Source organism: Patagioenas fasciata, chromosome 4 (genome assembly GCF_037038585.1).
Source record: "Patagioenas fasciata isolate bPatFas1 chromosome 4, bPatFas1.hap1, whole genome shotgun sequence".
Classification (NCBI taxonomy): Eukaryota; Metazoa; Chordata; class Aves; order Columbiformes; family Columbidae; genus Patagioenas; species Patagioenas fasciata.
In genome coordinates, this window is record NC_092523.1 from 32785807 (window position 1) to 32801849 (window position 16043).

The 16043-nt window shown below is 38.8% G+C and overlaps 1 long non-coding RNA gene across 2 annotated transcripts in view; it reads left to right on the plus strand.

The window, feature by feature from the left end:
* The first annotated feature begins 481 nt into the window (after positions 1-481).
* LOC139827911 (uncharacterized) overlaps positions 482-16043 on the plus strand; it is a 47849-nt gene continuing 32287 nt past the window's right edge. For both annotated transcript variants that reach the window (XR_011739042.1, XR_011739043.1), the window contains exons 1-2: positions 482-597; positions 5609-5686. This is a non-coding gene — a long non-coding RNA (uncharacterized lncRNA). The remainder of the gene's footprint in view (positions 598-5608; positions 5687-16043) is intronic.

Below are 16043 nucleotides of genomic sequence, written 5' to 3' on the forward strand. Positions count from 1 at the left end.
TCCTGAATTAATAATACATAGCATGTGCACAGGAATGATATATGGAGCAGGAATGGCTTATGTCTCTGTTAAATACTGCGTTGTAAATGTTGTACCAATATATGATTGTGAGACAGGTCCTATTTCTCTTGCTTTCCTGAAGGCTGCTAATCTCTAGGGCAGATAAAGACTGTGGTAGCTTCTGAAGTTTTGGATTTAAGAACCCTGTAGTATACTGCATAGTTTGAAAGAAAGCACTAAAGCACCATTAAATTTTAAAATATAGTTCAGAAGCATTATGTTCTCTCATACCCTGCAGTTCTTTGTCCAAATGACTGAATTTCAGATGAAGGAACACAAAAAAATGAAGAACAAAACAAGTGCAAAGAACCCAGGACTGTGAGTGGGAGACAGGGATCATAGTGAGTCACTCTGTAACAGCTGAAAAGTGACAGCTGCCTTATCACAAAGGCTGTCTAGCATTTGAAAGTGAAGATTATACAGACAACACAGGAACAGTCCCCTTTCCACTCCATATTCAGCTCAAAGAGAGTCCTGTAAATGGGAGGAAACAATTTTGGGAAGGACTTCATTTTTTTCCATTCCTCTTCATTGCAGGTAGGATAAAAAAAATGTAACTTTTTGAATGGTGAAATGAGTACGGAACAAATCACTTGAGGTTGACTTAATTTCAGTTTCGTCTCTTCAAAACCACAATTGTTTATATTCTACAAAGTCACTTCAGTTGGAAAGGCGCCATGAAATGGGACAGTTGTAATGTTTATTCCTAAAATGTCAAGATGGGATGTTTTAACATTGCAATAACATTTATTTATTATTAAATGCTACTTACACCTCATTCTGCACTAAGGAGAATAAACACAGATCACTTGGGGAACAAGGCAACCTGAAGAGTGTATTTACCAGGAGAGTATAAAAGACTAAACTGCCTGACAATTCAGCATCTTGAAGGTCATTCCTAAATCAGTCGTCCGTTTCTGATTTGATTTGAATAGGGATTCTCAAGGTGGCATTTCATCAAAACTTTCATGTGTGGCAGAAATGGTTCATCAGGAAGGACTTGTGTTTGAACAGGAGTTGCATTATTAATCAGCTACTGAAAATAGGTTTTTGTAGCCTATTTTGGAGAAGCTGAGAAGATTTGAGAACCTCTGGCTCTCAGTTAAGCTATTGCACATCAGGGAACCTGAAAACGTAGGGAGCAGAAGGCTTTTGGTGTTGTGGAATGGGACATGAAGGCATAAAAACCCTCTGCTTGAACAGGCTTGTAGACCCACATTCTAAAAACTGTCCAGAGCAGCTGAGTGAGTCTTTCTGGAGCCAAACAGTACAGGGGGCTGAGTCACAGTAGCCATTTGCTGGGTTTCCTTACAGAAAGGTGGATGAATTGAAATAATAGTTTTATTTCCTGGAGAATGTGAAGGAATGCAGCAAAATGTTGTGTATTTTTAGACAAAAGCAATTTCTTTTCTGTATGTAGAAGTGAAAATTTTGGGTTTTTTTTCTGATATTAGAACCTTTTTTTTTTTTTTTTTCAGTGTCAGAACTTTCTGGTACTGTGGCAGCTTGATCAGTTCTGTCGCTTGGTATCAGTCATCTAATGAATATCTTGATTCTGTGTTTGAGACCAGCCTTCAAGAAAATATGTTTCTGATGGCATAGGTAACAAGCTGAGATGTACAGAGGCAAGAAATGTAGAACAGAGAGATGTCTGTAACAGCAGCTTGTAATTTGTTCATAAGAAATATAGGAAGTGATAGTGTTTTACGCTAGTTCTTCACTGTCCATACTGAATGATGCTTTGTGCTGAGCAAGAGTTGCTGGAAATTGGCTAGTAGACTTTTCTTGCTCAGTATGGCCAAATCTATTTTTGCCGAAGATCAATACGGGAAAGCAATGCCAGCAGGCATTGAAGTGTAATAGATGGCAACAGTGAACCACCTTCAGACTTGCAGTTAATGAAATAATGCGTACTGATATAAACCACTTAGTTCTCCTGAGGTCATCTAGAAATTGTGACTGTGTAGCTTCTACAACAGGTTGTAAGTGTCTTTCTAATTACATTTTTATATTCTCACACTCTGTATCAGTTTAGCTTCAAATGCAATATTCCCTTTGTTTTCCCTTTTCCACCCTATAAACTGTTTCCCCCACACCGCTGAAGTACTGGGCTTCCTAGGAGAACTCAATTACCTGCAAAGGCAGATGTGCTAAATGGCAATGCGAGGATGATTTGTCGAAGCAGATGTGAAAGCTGACATCTAATACTACCTGTGGCGCTGTCAAGAGAGAAGCATTGTCAACAAGATGTTAAAAATTACTTCTAATAGCTGAAAATAGTAGATGAAACATGAAGAAAATACCAGTGTTCTTACTAAATGCCTAATTTAATTGGCACAGTTTTATTGATTTTTTTAATAGAACAAAATGAGATTTTAATATATTCTAATTAGATATATTAATTTATTATGACTTTCTTGGTTAGAAGAACTCAAACAGCTCATTAATTTATTTTGTATTAAGTTATTTCCGACGAAGTCCCAGAACCTTCCAGCTATATGTAAATTCTTGGACATATTGGTGGATACTTAGTTGTGAACCTACAGAAGACTGTGGGAAGACCAAATAATTTATTTTACTCATTCTGCTGAAATTCAAAGTATGGGACTCAGATAACTCATGTGATTAAAATTGCCCACATGCCTCTGATAATGAGACAAAGGAATTGTTGAAAGAGAACAGATGAAGAGTAAACTTCTTTCTTGACTACAGTGGATAGAATGACACTGTCTGGATGTCAGTGGTATTATTTTTATTTTTTTAATGGAAAAGTCAAGTTTTCTGTATGTAAGAATTCTGTGGTTTCTACAGCTTTGTTTGTTTAGCAACGCACATAAAGCGGCATTTTTACTGCCTTTTAGTCTTTTTTGAACAGAGACAAATGCCTTGAACAGAATTTTGTTTCTGAACAATTACATACCTGAACACAATGTATTTCTCTTGAAGTTTAATGCAACAGAGGCATAGGCAAGGAGTCAGGTGTCTCTACTGAAATACCTGCTGTGTAATGCAATTTCTGGAAATGGGAAATGGATTGAGAAAGAGAAGCATTCACCGTCTCTATGACAGACAATTAATTTAGTGTTAATGCTAGTTCTCCATGTTCACCTTTGAAATGGCTGATTCATTAGTGCACTGATAGAGAAATTCCTGTTGAATTTGTTGGACGGGAGGATGGCTAGCTGGGGAGGTCACTACTTTGGAGAAATGTTTTAGGCATTTTCGTTGCCTGATATGGAGCTGGTGCACAGACCTCAAGGAGGGTTCAGAATTCCCACTCCCAAGCACTGTGTTAACTCCCCACATCAGTAAGCACTTGGATGTTGAGGTTCAGGCTGCTGTATCAACCAAAGCAGAGACAGATGTCTGTGCTCTGACATGCCATGCACAACTAGCAAAGGAGAGAGGTTGGCTCCAAGCTTGAATAATTTTGGTACACCTGCAACTTGTATTAGGTATTGTGTAACACTGAGGTAGTTACAGGAGGTTGTGTAGATATGGGCCTTAGCTTCTTTTGGATCCATTCCTGAAATGTAAGATGTCAATAATAACAGGGGATAATTCTCAGTTTCATAGAGATGTGATCAGGATAATGTGATTAATAAGTCTGTGGTTATGCTAAACATATCAGTGTCCTAGTAAGCTGTCATTAAGACTGCAGCACAGCAGTGATCTGTTACATCTTTTTCTGTCTTTGAATCTTAATAGCTTTATTTCTCAGGCTCACATTTATTAAAAAAAAACCAACAACAACAACAAACTATGCCCCTTTTTTCCCTTTGTATTCTACTGGTGCAATGATCCATATAGGAAGATGGCATGAGAAAGAGTTTGATAGGTAGAATTAGGAAACAAAAAATCCTTATGGTTAGCTTGAGCTCTTCTTGCATGACACAGAGACACCTTTCTTCTAAATCAGACTTGACTGAACACTTGCAACAGACTGTGAATGCCCTGATGTTTGACAGCTCCTGTTTCAGGTTTCCTACATGAGAGCATGATTCACTGTCAACTGATCAGCCCCTGAAATTGAATCTTAAAGCTTTCTGCAAGTACTGTGCTACACCCTTGTCATGCAGGAGGGAAATAGTCTGTTGCTCATTCTGACTGTGAAATGAGCCAGTGCTAGATGATTACCCTTCAGTTTGACTCTGGGAAGTAACTTGAACCTCATCAGATTATGAGATGTTTGGTTTCCCTGTGTAGGTGCACACCCTTTTCACAGGCTTTCTGAAGTGTTGCTGTAATTGCTGATTTGTGTTGATTTCTCTTTTCACATAACACCATATGCTGCAGTTGAGAGACGTGTTCATAACTTGTTTTCACACAGAATAAGTCCTGAATCACACGCATATTGTGTTGCTGCAATTTCCTTTGACAGTCAAGAAAGTCTGTTACAGTTGCGGACTTGTTAAAAGGCAGACTTCTTGTGAAAACCAGTAAACAGAGTCTATGTAGCCTAAAAAAAGATGGAATAATATAACAAATGTCTAAATGAACTTGTGTAGTTTCACATTTGTGTCAGTTCACACAAAGAAATAATAAAGTTTCTCCCAAAAAAAGGAACGAAAAAATGCTTTAGGTGAAATGTTTCAGTTTTCTTGGGGAAAATAATTGTATAGTAGTGGCAGTGGGAGAAGTTTCTTCCATTAAAAATATAAAAAGAACTCCTAAAAAAAAAAAAAATTCTCATAAATTTGCTGGAGGATGAGCGTTTATAGATAAGAGTACCCAAAATGATAGCTAAGCCTCAGAAAAGCAGGGTTTGGAAATGATTTCAGTACAAAGTTTTAAGTCAGTTTCAATCAGCAGGGTGAGATTTCTGTGTGTGACAGCTCACCACGTGTCTGTCTCTGGTGGGACTTTAGAGAAAAATAAAGAACATATCCAAGGCCAGCCACTGTCAGAGATGGGACCTGGGGCTAGAGTTATAACCATTCTGATGATATCTACATTCCTATAGCTCTGCTGCCTTCTACCATTCCCTCCCTCACTGCATAGACATAAACTATTTTCTTTAAGTCAAGTCAATACCTTGGCCATTATCAAAACAACTTGATGAGCTGGAAAGTAATTTTACAATGCTTTTTCAAACTTAGAGAAATAAATTCAATAAAGTGCCTCAAATCTTTTGAGAGAAGTGACAGTCTAATCATTTAAGCAACATGTTCATTATGAAACCCCAGAACATGTCTCACTGCAGGGCAGGAGGAGATCTATTTGGTTATTGAGCTTTCTTTTCTTCACAAATGTAGTCGATACCTATATAGGCAGAATGAAAGCGTCCATTATAGTGAGACTTACTATGTAACCGGGGTGTGCATTATAAGGATAAGAACATACTTACCAGTGGAAGTGAAGTTGATATGATTGCCATATATACAGTGATAATTTTATCTGTTTGGTGTTTCAGCTTCCTTAAATTCATAGAATTAATTCTTCCTGATGTACAAATAAAAAAATCATTGATTGGCTCAGTTCTTTTCAGTTATTTAATGTAATTACCCTGCTTTTTCTTTTTGAGTGATATTTTCATTCTGCTACGTAGGTAAAGCTCCAGCTTCTGAAGTTCTCGGTGAAAAATGAGGCTGCTGTCTGAGGTTGGAGTAGATCACAAGGCTGCCAGGTAGGGAGATGTGGGTCCTGGGGTGTCGGGAGAAGAGGAGCTGGTTGAGCAATGGAGAGGGTGGCAATGATGAGCACCAGAGGGTGGTGCATTTTAGCATTACACACTTAGAGGGATAGTGGGTGCTTGGTGTATGAAGGTTGGAGCAAAGGTTACTGAGGACATTCTCTGTCTCCTCCTCCTCCTTCGCCCTGCTCAGTCCCACAGGGAGGGTACCCAGATGTCTCAGCTGAAAAGGAGTTGTGGTGCAAGATTCCCAGTTGCAAGGGCAGAGGAGGCCAGAGGCCTGGGTTAGCTACAGCATGTACAGGCCCCGCAGCTTTAAGGTGGCATCAGATTAGTAGCAGTGGTCTTGCATACAGGTAGTACAACATGGGTACATTTTCATTTCTGCAAAGTGAAACTGTTTTCCCCACCCACCATTTCTTCTCATGGTACTTACTATTTATAGAGATAGTAGTTTGTTCTTTATCAATATCTTATGATACTGTCCTGTGATACTTTAAGGCTGCCTTCCTCCTGAGTAAACCAGTTCATTTTTGACCTCCAAAAGGTGCAGGTAGGGAATGCATACAGTCTGCCATTGCCTTGTCCTTTTAGGGAATTCAGAATCATATTCAGTCTGAAAGTTTATTTTTAGCCCTTCTGTTCCTTGGTTTAATTACATGTAGAAAGTGGAAATAATTACCCCCATTGAGAAATATTTTAAGAATTATCCCTTCACAAATAAAAAAGTTTCAAGGGGCTAGTGGGGTGAGTCAGGAGGGAGCCAGCCTGCTGATTATTGAAAAAACAAAAAACAACCCTGCCAGATTGCCAGCTGTGTAACTTCACTTGTGGTTTACTGAACTTTCTAGTTTGAACAGAAGGTCATGAACATATGAAGCTGTGAATGGATTTTGAATTGTGTCTCAGATATTCTCCTCAGCTTCTGCTGAGAATGAATATGAAGGATCTAGTCACTAGTTCCATCTATGGTATTTTGTGAGTTTATAAAGAAAAGGAGACAGTTCTGCTTTCTGTTTATTCACTTCACATGAACCAATCAAGAACATAATAAAACAGTCTAGGCTTATCATTTCCCCTTATGCTATGTTTAAGTCAAAGAATGATTCAGTAGGATTAATTTAGCTTACATTTGATTAGACTTTACGACAATATTTGAGGCTTTAAGACAGGCTTGTGTCAACTTTGCCACCAGAGTTACTGGCAGTATAAGTGTAGAAGAGAAATTGAAAGCAACGATGAGTCTTGTAATTTGCTATGCAGTAGCCTTTTGCTGTTTGTGTACCTGGGCAAAAAACAAGACACAACTTATGGCTCTAAAGTATTTCTGAGAAAGCAGAGAGCTGTTGATTCTGCATAAATAAGAGGCTTTTTTTTTAAACATTTAGTTAGTACAGCTATTAACAGATTGGCAGAATGTAAATGTTTTAATCCTTCTAAACATTTTCTTTGGCTGATCTCATGTATTTCATGCTAAAATTGATTTTAAACATTAATATAAGCAGCCAGCTCCTTCGAGATCACTGCAACCAATACCTTGTCCAGGCAAAGGCATATACAGCATAGGCTAGAAGAAACTTGGCTAGATACTGATTTTTTACTCAGTTTTCTTTCCTAATAATTGATCAAGAAAAAAATGTGTGAAAAAATCTACTTCTAAGTTGTTATTACGAAATATTTCTCAAACCAAAGTTTGTTCAAGAAAGAGTTTATTTATTTCTTTATTGTTACAAATGACATAGAACAGCTACATTCAGAGAGCAACCCAACCTCATAGATTCTTCCCAAGAATAACACATGTGGGGTAAGGGGAATATTTTGGGTGACATTTCCAAAATCAGCATCTACCTTTTGAAACCCAAGGTTCAAGGAGCAGCTATAGTGTTCAAACTTTCTGAAAGCTCTATATGACTAATATATTTAAGGGGTCCAGACATATGAACTTAAATTGCCTCTCTTGCCTTTGCAAAGCAGATACCAGTGTTTGATTGACTGTTCTTCCACTCTTCTTCATAGACTTTTCAGTGATGGTATTAATTTAAGCTACTCAATGACTTCCCAAAGCCATGAGAGATGAGATAGCCGTGCTGTGGTTCTAGGACTTTATTTGAGAGGACTTCTGCTGGAGGTCTTAGTGACTATGCTTACTGCTTCACCTGTACCTCTGCAAAAGTGATTTGGAAAGTGGAGACATCTGTGGCTGGTGATCTGAGAGGTGAGGACAGACTTTAAACTCTCTCCATGTTTCCTAATGTGTAATGAATCTCATCCAGGGGAAGTCTAGCTTGAACATTTGACAGTCAACTGAATACTCATGATGTGTAGAATTTGGTAATCTTCTGGAATTCCTTGGAAAAATGTAAGTAGTAAGAGGAAGGCCTGCCTATGGTAACAGCTAATGTTCAGTGAGGCAAAAGTAATCCAGTGGTGTTTTCTGTTCCACTTTCCAGAAAACTGAGAGTGAGTTGTGGTTTGAAACGTGGTCAGAAATGAACAACTTCTTCCTTGTGCTCCTGAGTGCATCTGTCATTTTGGGGATCTCAAGGAGAATGTGCAGGAAGGTATACGGTGCATCTCAGATGTCCAAGGTTGTGTGCTTGGCTATGGAGAGAGCCGGTGAGAATTTCCCCTGTACTATGCTATAGGGGAATGAGAAGGAGGCGTAGCTGGCAGTGAAAGATTGATTTCAGTCTGGAGGAGAACATCATGGGCTGTGTGGGCTGAGAGAACAGACCTGCCTTGCAGCATGGCTTGAACCACTGCTTGGTGACTAGAAGAGGAAGTTGCTTGTGTTGTCTGGGCAGAACTGACCTGCTGGCTGATTGTTTTGATGGGTACTATAATGCAGTAGCCCCTTAGTTTTGTCAAGGCTTATCTAGGTCAGGCTCTGCATCCTATATCTGGCCAAGTACCTTTAGAGTTGCATCAGCTTGTATTAAAATAGTATAGCTCTTTTTTTTTTTTTTTTTCAGCTGTTAGTTGTGCTTTTGTAAAAAATCCCTTGTAACCACCTCCCTGTGGTATAAATTAATCCTTTTGAATACTGAGCAGCAGTTATGACACTTTACCTCTTACTGTGACACAGGTTGCTTTCACACACAAATTAAGCAAGTTACACAGAGCGATGAATGGCATGTTTTAATCTGAGTCTCCTGCTATATTGTCAGCCAACAGTGCAAAATAGTAATTTACAAACTTCAATGAGATTCTCCAAAGCCAGGTAAGGTAATAGCAAGTGTAGCTTTCCCACAACAGTTTTGGTTGAAACATTGTTGATAATCCACCCACTGCAAGTGGATTTGAACTTGTAATAAAATGTGTTCTGTACTGATATACAAACTATCACTTCACAGAATAACAACAAAATGTGTGTCACTGTTTTTGTTTATCTAAATAGAAACATCTGTTTGTCTTTTGTTAGGCTATTGATTTGCTATTTAATGTATTGGGATATTTAAATATCCAACGTTCATTCCTTTATACTTTATTAATTCTATTATGATATATTTACTGAACCATATTTAGTTTGACTTATTTTTAACCTGCACAAGCATTTACAGGACTTTGTTTATGCATTTTAGCAAAGCAACCTGAACTTCAGCAGTACCTCTGAAACATGTAGTGGGTAATTGGTAAATTTAAATTACCAGTGTGTATTTTATAATGTATCTTCACTGATTGTGTTTAAAGTTAATTCCGTGAGGATTTTGACTTATAAGCCTCTGGCAACTGCTGTATTATCATAATTCATTTTTTCTCCTTTATTAGTACAGTTACTATTTTAACATTTTAAGTTCATTAAAATGCGAGTTTAAATTGCCTTTTGGTCTCTGTGGTTGTTGTGCAAATAAACAACCAGGTCTTTTCCCCATTCCCTCCCTCCCACTCTGTAAGTCCAGCTATGTGGACTCTGTATCTGTTGTTTTGTTCTACTTTCCTGCCTAACATGGAGGACATTTTCCATGCCTAAGTTGACTGAAAAGTTTATGAGTATGATTGGGAGACTGGACTGCAGTTCTGTCTGCCTAATTGAGTTGATTTGGGAAGTCTCTTTTAAGAACTAAAAAGAGAGCTGACAGAAGTTTTTATAAATGATTTTTTGTTTACTTTGGTTCACACATCAGGTCCCTAAATCTACAACTCTCCTTGTGACTCTTGGATTTTTGGCCTCTAGGCTATGAAAATGCTGATATTTTTAAGGCATTGTGAATGGTCATCTTTGTGAGTGGAAGCTTTGCCTTTGCCATAGCCATGCTTGATTTTTAATGCTCATTTAATGAGCAGTTTAATGCTGACAGAGTCAGATTTGATGTGAGCCATCTGTTTTGCTCTGGTTTAGGGAGTGCATGTGTGCCATGTCTGTTTTCTTGCTTGGGAAGGGTGACGTGGCCTTGAGAACTGAAGCACGCCAAGAAACCTGCCAGGGAGCAGAGCAGGGCAGACATGCCATTCAGGTGTCCCGCTGGAGACAGCCACACTTGGGCTGTGTTGGAATCATTACGAAGGCTTAGCTGGGAAGTCTGTGGCTTTTAATGCCATTTCATGGTAGTAAAACTTTTGTTGTCCCACCAGCTAAAAAAGTTGGTGTTTTAATAGAATAAGCATTCGATTAATGAAACAACATGTACTGTACAGAAGAAATGATCATAAAAAGCTGCTTTTTAACTGCCTAAAGTACCTTTTGCAGCTTGGAACCTTTTATCACCTTGTAAATCGCCCCTTGAGATGAATAGTTGAAGTTAGACAAGGCACACTTCCATTACCAGCATATCCTCCTTCGGATATTATTATAGAGCCTGGGCTGCAGCTGCTTCAAAGCTGCCCTTCTCACCAACACTTTTTTACATCTTGGTTTCATTATGCCAAGGGCGCATTCTGTGTTATTGGAGTGGCTTTGTTTTTAATAATCTTCTTGATGCGAACATTCAGACCTGAGGGAGGTCCGCTATTTCTCCTTGTGGTCACATTCCTTCTCTTACAAGGTGTTGACCGTTTTTTGCCACTTTTGTTCTGTTTTATAGATAATATTCAAGGTGCTGGTTAACAAATACTTAAACTTAGGAGGAGAGGAAGATGCATAATAAAGCCTACCGTAACCTGAATATAGGAGAAAAAATGAAGTTATGTCATTTTCATTATGGAGGTTTGAAAACTCATTGCTTCCAGTGGGAGTATAAGTAGGAAAATAAAAGACATGACCCTAACAACAAACAGATGGCATTCCCTTTTCTGTGATTTTGTACACTTTTGAAGTTGTAGAAGAACCGCATAAGCAGTCATGCTTTCAATTATTTTCCCCACTAACAGAGGCAGACACAAAATTTATTTGTTCTTTCTGACTGATTACTCTTCCATTCCAGTCAGTGTGTCTGAGCTCTAAATTCTCTTCTGTGAAAGAAAGAGAAATAAACTTTAGAAACTTCTTGGCCTCAAAACCAAAGGAAATATTTGACTAAGTTTAAATTCTCATTTTGTTAACCTTTCTCTTTTTTCGTCCTTCTTAATGGAAGCTGCAATGATATGGCTTCAATTTAGTAGAGATGAGCACCCAAAAACTCTGCTTTTCATAAGAGGCATCTCTCCCCAGAGAGAAAGAAAGAGCCTTGCAATTTTTTTTTTTCTTCAGTTTCTTCATCCTTGCCGAGATAGAAAATGAGCAGGCAGATTTAATCCTTTCCCTTCTCCACAATAATTGTAAGAAGTCTGTTATCTCATGTTGCTACTAACCTCAAAGCATAGGCTTATAAATAGAGAATATGGTAAATCCCATGAAGACTCTAAAATAGAAACACAACACCATGTCAAAGCAGTTGAAATTAAAATAATATGTTCCCAGTATGGCTTTGAAATAGCTATTTTGTTTCACAGTAATGATAAGCTTAGAAACAAGAGTATTTTATGTTTCCCTGTACTTTCATGCAAAGGTCTCAAAAGCATGTTACAGTTGTAAATGAAGCAGTGTTATAGATGGTGGGGGAAGGAAGTCACCATCTTGCAGACGGAGAAACAAAAATATGGAGGGGGAAATATGATATAACCTATAGTTAGAGGCAGAAGGAGGAAGACGCACAATTTTTTGATTCATGTGTCTAGATTCTATGAGTTTGGCAGTCCTCTGTCACAACACATATTTTCATGTAGTTTCAGAAACTATTCTGCAACTACCTATGCTGTTATAAATCAGTGGTTAGGGGAAAGGAAATGAGATATTTCTCTTGAGCTAGATTTCTGGCTCTGCTATTGATTTGCTAGGTACCTATGTCTTAACTTGTCTCTGTATTTGTCCTTCGCACTGATATCCTTGGAAGAACTTGGTAAATGCAAACAGGTTTCTTTCTCTGCTGAAGATGCTGGTCGATTGCTGACACATCTCTGTGTGCAGGTTCTTCTCCTTCATCATGCTCCAGAACTGATGATTAAGAGCTGTATCCTGTTATTTCAGAAACCAATGGGAGTTTTCCAGCAACACTTTTTAGCTTTTTTTGAGACCCTCAGGGTACAATGAGATAAGAAATAGCTATGGATATACTGTAGAGGGCTGTTTGTAAAAAATATTACAGGAAGCCTCTTTGCAACATGCAGAGTGATCTGATGTATTTTTGTGGACACCAGGGACAGTGCTAATCTGTGTATATTGATGAATACTTTTACATTTTAGCTAACTGCTATAGGTCTCAGCATGGCACACATCTCATCCTTGTCCTAGGATGTTTAGGTTATGTCTGATGAATTGTGCCTCTTCATGTCAAAAAAGGAAGACTTGAATGACTGGCTCAGATGTAGTAATTTACACTGTGTGGCTCCAAAGTCAGATTACTCCAGCCAGCTCCACTGCTGGATCGCACAGTTTACTTTTGAAAACTGTTTCATCTATAGGTGTTAGCCAGAGGAGTTACAATCCCTTTTCTTTCTCTCTATTATTTTTTTTTAAAGTGAATTTACCTTAGCTGAAGTCCCAGGGCAAAACTTTGAATAAAACATATTAATAGTCTATATCAAGCATTGTTTCCCACAGAATGCAAAGAAAATTAGTTAAATCTGAACTGAATGACTGTGCTTTATAGCAGGCCTTTTTTTTTTTGTTAGCCTTTTGTGTGAAGAGATGCTGAAACCTCTCCTTTCTTTCCTCTTTTCCTGCTCTATTAGTTTCCAGAGTATTGCATCCTTGATCTTAGAAATATTTCCAAGAAAAGCAAAGTAGAAGAATTCCCTGGAGTGAATCTTCAGTGAAACCTTCCCGTTCTAGTCAACCATAGTTCCTAATTAGAATAAAACAATATGTTTCACTTTCATTAATTTTTAGCGCAATATTCTTGCTTTGCTCTTTATGCATGGTGCACTGTCTGAAGTTTCATGTTTTGCTGATGACAAAAACTTGTGAAATGCTTGCAAGTTTTTTTGAAATGTAGCCCTATTCTTCAAGCCTCAAAAATAACTCCCCACATGCTTTTAGACATTCTAATAATCAGTTCGCAGTGTTAATGATGTTGGATTTAAAAATGGTCCAAAGAGATAAATATCACATATGCATGTAATGAGACTGGAATTTTGAAAGGGAATTTTAATTATCACTTAAGAGAACTGAGAGACAACTTCTGTGTCAAAAAGATTATACTAGAAAAAGCAAAATCAGAGGTAAGGATGACTAATGCAGTTCACAGATTCAGTGTGTTCCATTGTTTGACACACTGCATGTGTCACAGAGAGTTAAGATGTAAGCGGTAGGTTTCCATTATGGTATTGCAAATGATGTCTTAGTCATAATATTTCTTTTCAAAGGAATGAGAATAACTTAGTGTAGTTGGTTTGCACGGCAACGTTTTGGTAGTGGGCAAACTACAGTGGTGGCTACTGTGAGAAGCTGCAAGAAGCTTCCCCCATGTCTGACAGAGCCAATGCCAGTTGGCTCCAAGACAGACCCACCGCTGGCCAAGGCTGAGCCCATCAGAGACAGTGGTAGCACCTCTGGGGTAACATAGTTAAGAAGGCAGAAAAACTGCCGCTCAACAGCAACTGCAACCAGAGAGAGTGAGAATATGTGAAACAACTCTGCAGCCACCAAGGTCAGTGAAGAAGGAGGGGAGGAGGTGCTCCAGGCACTGGAGCAGAGATTCTCCTGCAGCCTGTGGTTCAGACGATGGTGAAGCAGGCTGTCTTCCTGTAGCCCATGGAGGCCCACAGTGGAGCAGAGATCTGCCTGCAGCCAGTGGAGGACCCCATGCCCCAGCAGATGGATGCCTAATGGAGGCTGTGACCCTGTGGGAAGCCTGTGCTGGAGCAGACACCTAACAGGACCTGTGGCTCCATGAAGAGAGGAGCCCACAGTGGAGCAGGTTTGCTGGCAGGACTTGTGACCCTGTGGGGGACCCAGTCTGGAGCAGTCTGTTCCTGAAGAACTGCAGCACATGGAAGCAACCCATGTTGGAGCAGTTTGTGAAGAACTGTGGTGGGAAAGACCCACGTTGGAGGAGTTCACGGAGGACTGTCTCCCGTGGGAGGGACCCCACACTGGAGAAGAGGTAGAGTGAGAGGAGTCCTCCCCCTGAGGAGGAAGAAGCAGGAGAGACAGTGTGTGATGAACTGACTGCAGCCCCCATACTCTGTCCTCCTGCACTGCTGAGGGGCAGGAGGCAGAGGATTCGGGAGTAAAGTCGAGCACAGGAAGAATGGAGGGGCGAGGGGAAGGTGTTTAAGATTAGGTTTTATTTTCTCATTACCCTACTCTAATTTGATTGGTAATAAATTCAGTTAATTTTCCCCAAATTTGGTCTGTTCTGCCTGTGACAGTAATTGCTGAGTGATCTCCCTGACCTTATCTCGACCCACAAGCCTTTTGTTATATTTTCTCTCCCCTGTCTGGCTGAGGGGGGAAATGATAGAGCAGCTTTGGTGGGCACCTGGCATCCAGCCAAGGACAACCCACCACAGCTGGCTATATCAAGAGGTAAGGTACCTCTAATGAACTTTTTTTGTTGTTTTAAAATCCCTTTCATCAAGGGCTGCGTGTGCTAAGGACGTTTGGATTTCTGTATTTGAGCAACAGTAAGAACGAAAAGAGGTAAAAAATGGTATGTATCTATTATGAGAGTTCATGTTTTACCTGTTGCAGCTGGTAAGGTTGATATGAAAACACATTATAGTTGTAATGTAAAAAGTGGATTATCTGTCTGGACATGACGAAATTCATCTTGTACATCCTAAGTAGCAAGCCACTTTAGACCTCAAATGTAAGTCTTCCTATTGACTTAAGTGGCCAATGGATCAGACATTTTATACATTTTCCCAAGCTTCTTTAAATACCAGCAGAAAAAAAAAATAATAATTAAAAAAAAAAAAAATATATATATTGTCTCTCCACAGCATGAATAATCTTTGTTGCTTGGAACTGATAAGGAAAATATCGTTCTCATAATTTCAGGATTAACAAGAATGGAGGGAAACTTCCATGGTTACAGAGAGATTGATGGCCTTGGCCTCTGCTGGGTTCTGTGCATCCTCTTTGGGGCTAGCTCAGTCTTTTTGAAGCAGCTCCTGCTTTTTGATTATTCTTATGTGGTTCATTCTGTTTCTGTCTTTCTTTTTGGCCCTTGCCTTCTCACGTGACTTTCCCCAGCATTCTTAGCTGAGATTTTTAAGGGAGTTGGGTATCAGACTCAGAGGAGTTTGAATATTAGGCAGCTCTGAACATCTCAATTCATGATGCGTACTATGGTTCCGCATTTTTTCACACTTCTCTTAAGTCATTGGAATTATTAGTGGTCTTACCCTTGTATTCAGCAGTCACTTTATATATATTGAAGATGCACAAGTGTTAGAATTCAAATATCTATTTTTACTACTTCAGACAATTGGAATGATGTTAAATATAAATGTTCAGTAGTTGTCGTGTAAAGCAAAAATAATTATGAAGTGCTGTGATTTCTTTGGCTTCTCTGAGAAAATTATTTTCTTAGCAGCTGTTGAACGTTAATTTCATGCCCTTTTCTAGATTGTATAAATAAAAATCGTGGAACCAATTTTATTTATTTATTTACCTATTTATTTATCTACTTATTTATTTATTTTTAGGAAAAATATATATTGCATCTGAATTGACAGCTTGTAGAATAAGTTTCAAACTTATAGGATTCCAAAAACTTGAGTGTTAATGCCTGTAAAACAGGGAATTTGCAGTGGAAGCAACCATGGCATCAGAAATACTGCAGTGATATTGCTGGGTAGCACTCTATCTAACTGAAAGATGGGAGATAATGCACTTATACATTATCGTAAACGTACTTGTCACCACCTTGTGTTTGAATTTCTCATGTTGAAATCTGACTCTGTACAGGAGAATAATGGAATATATATC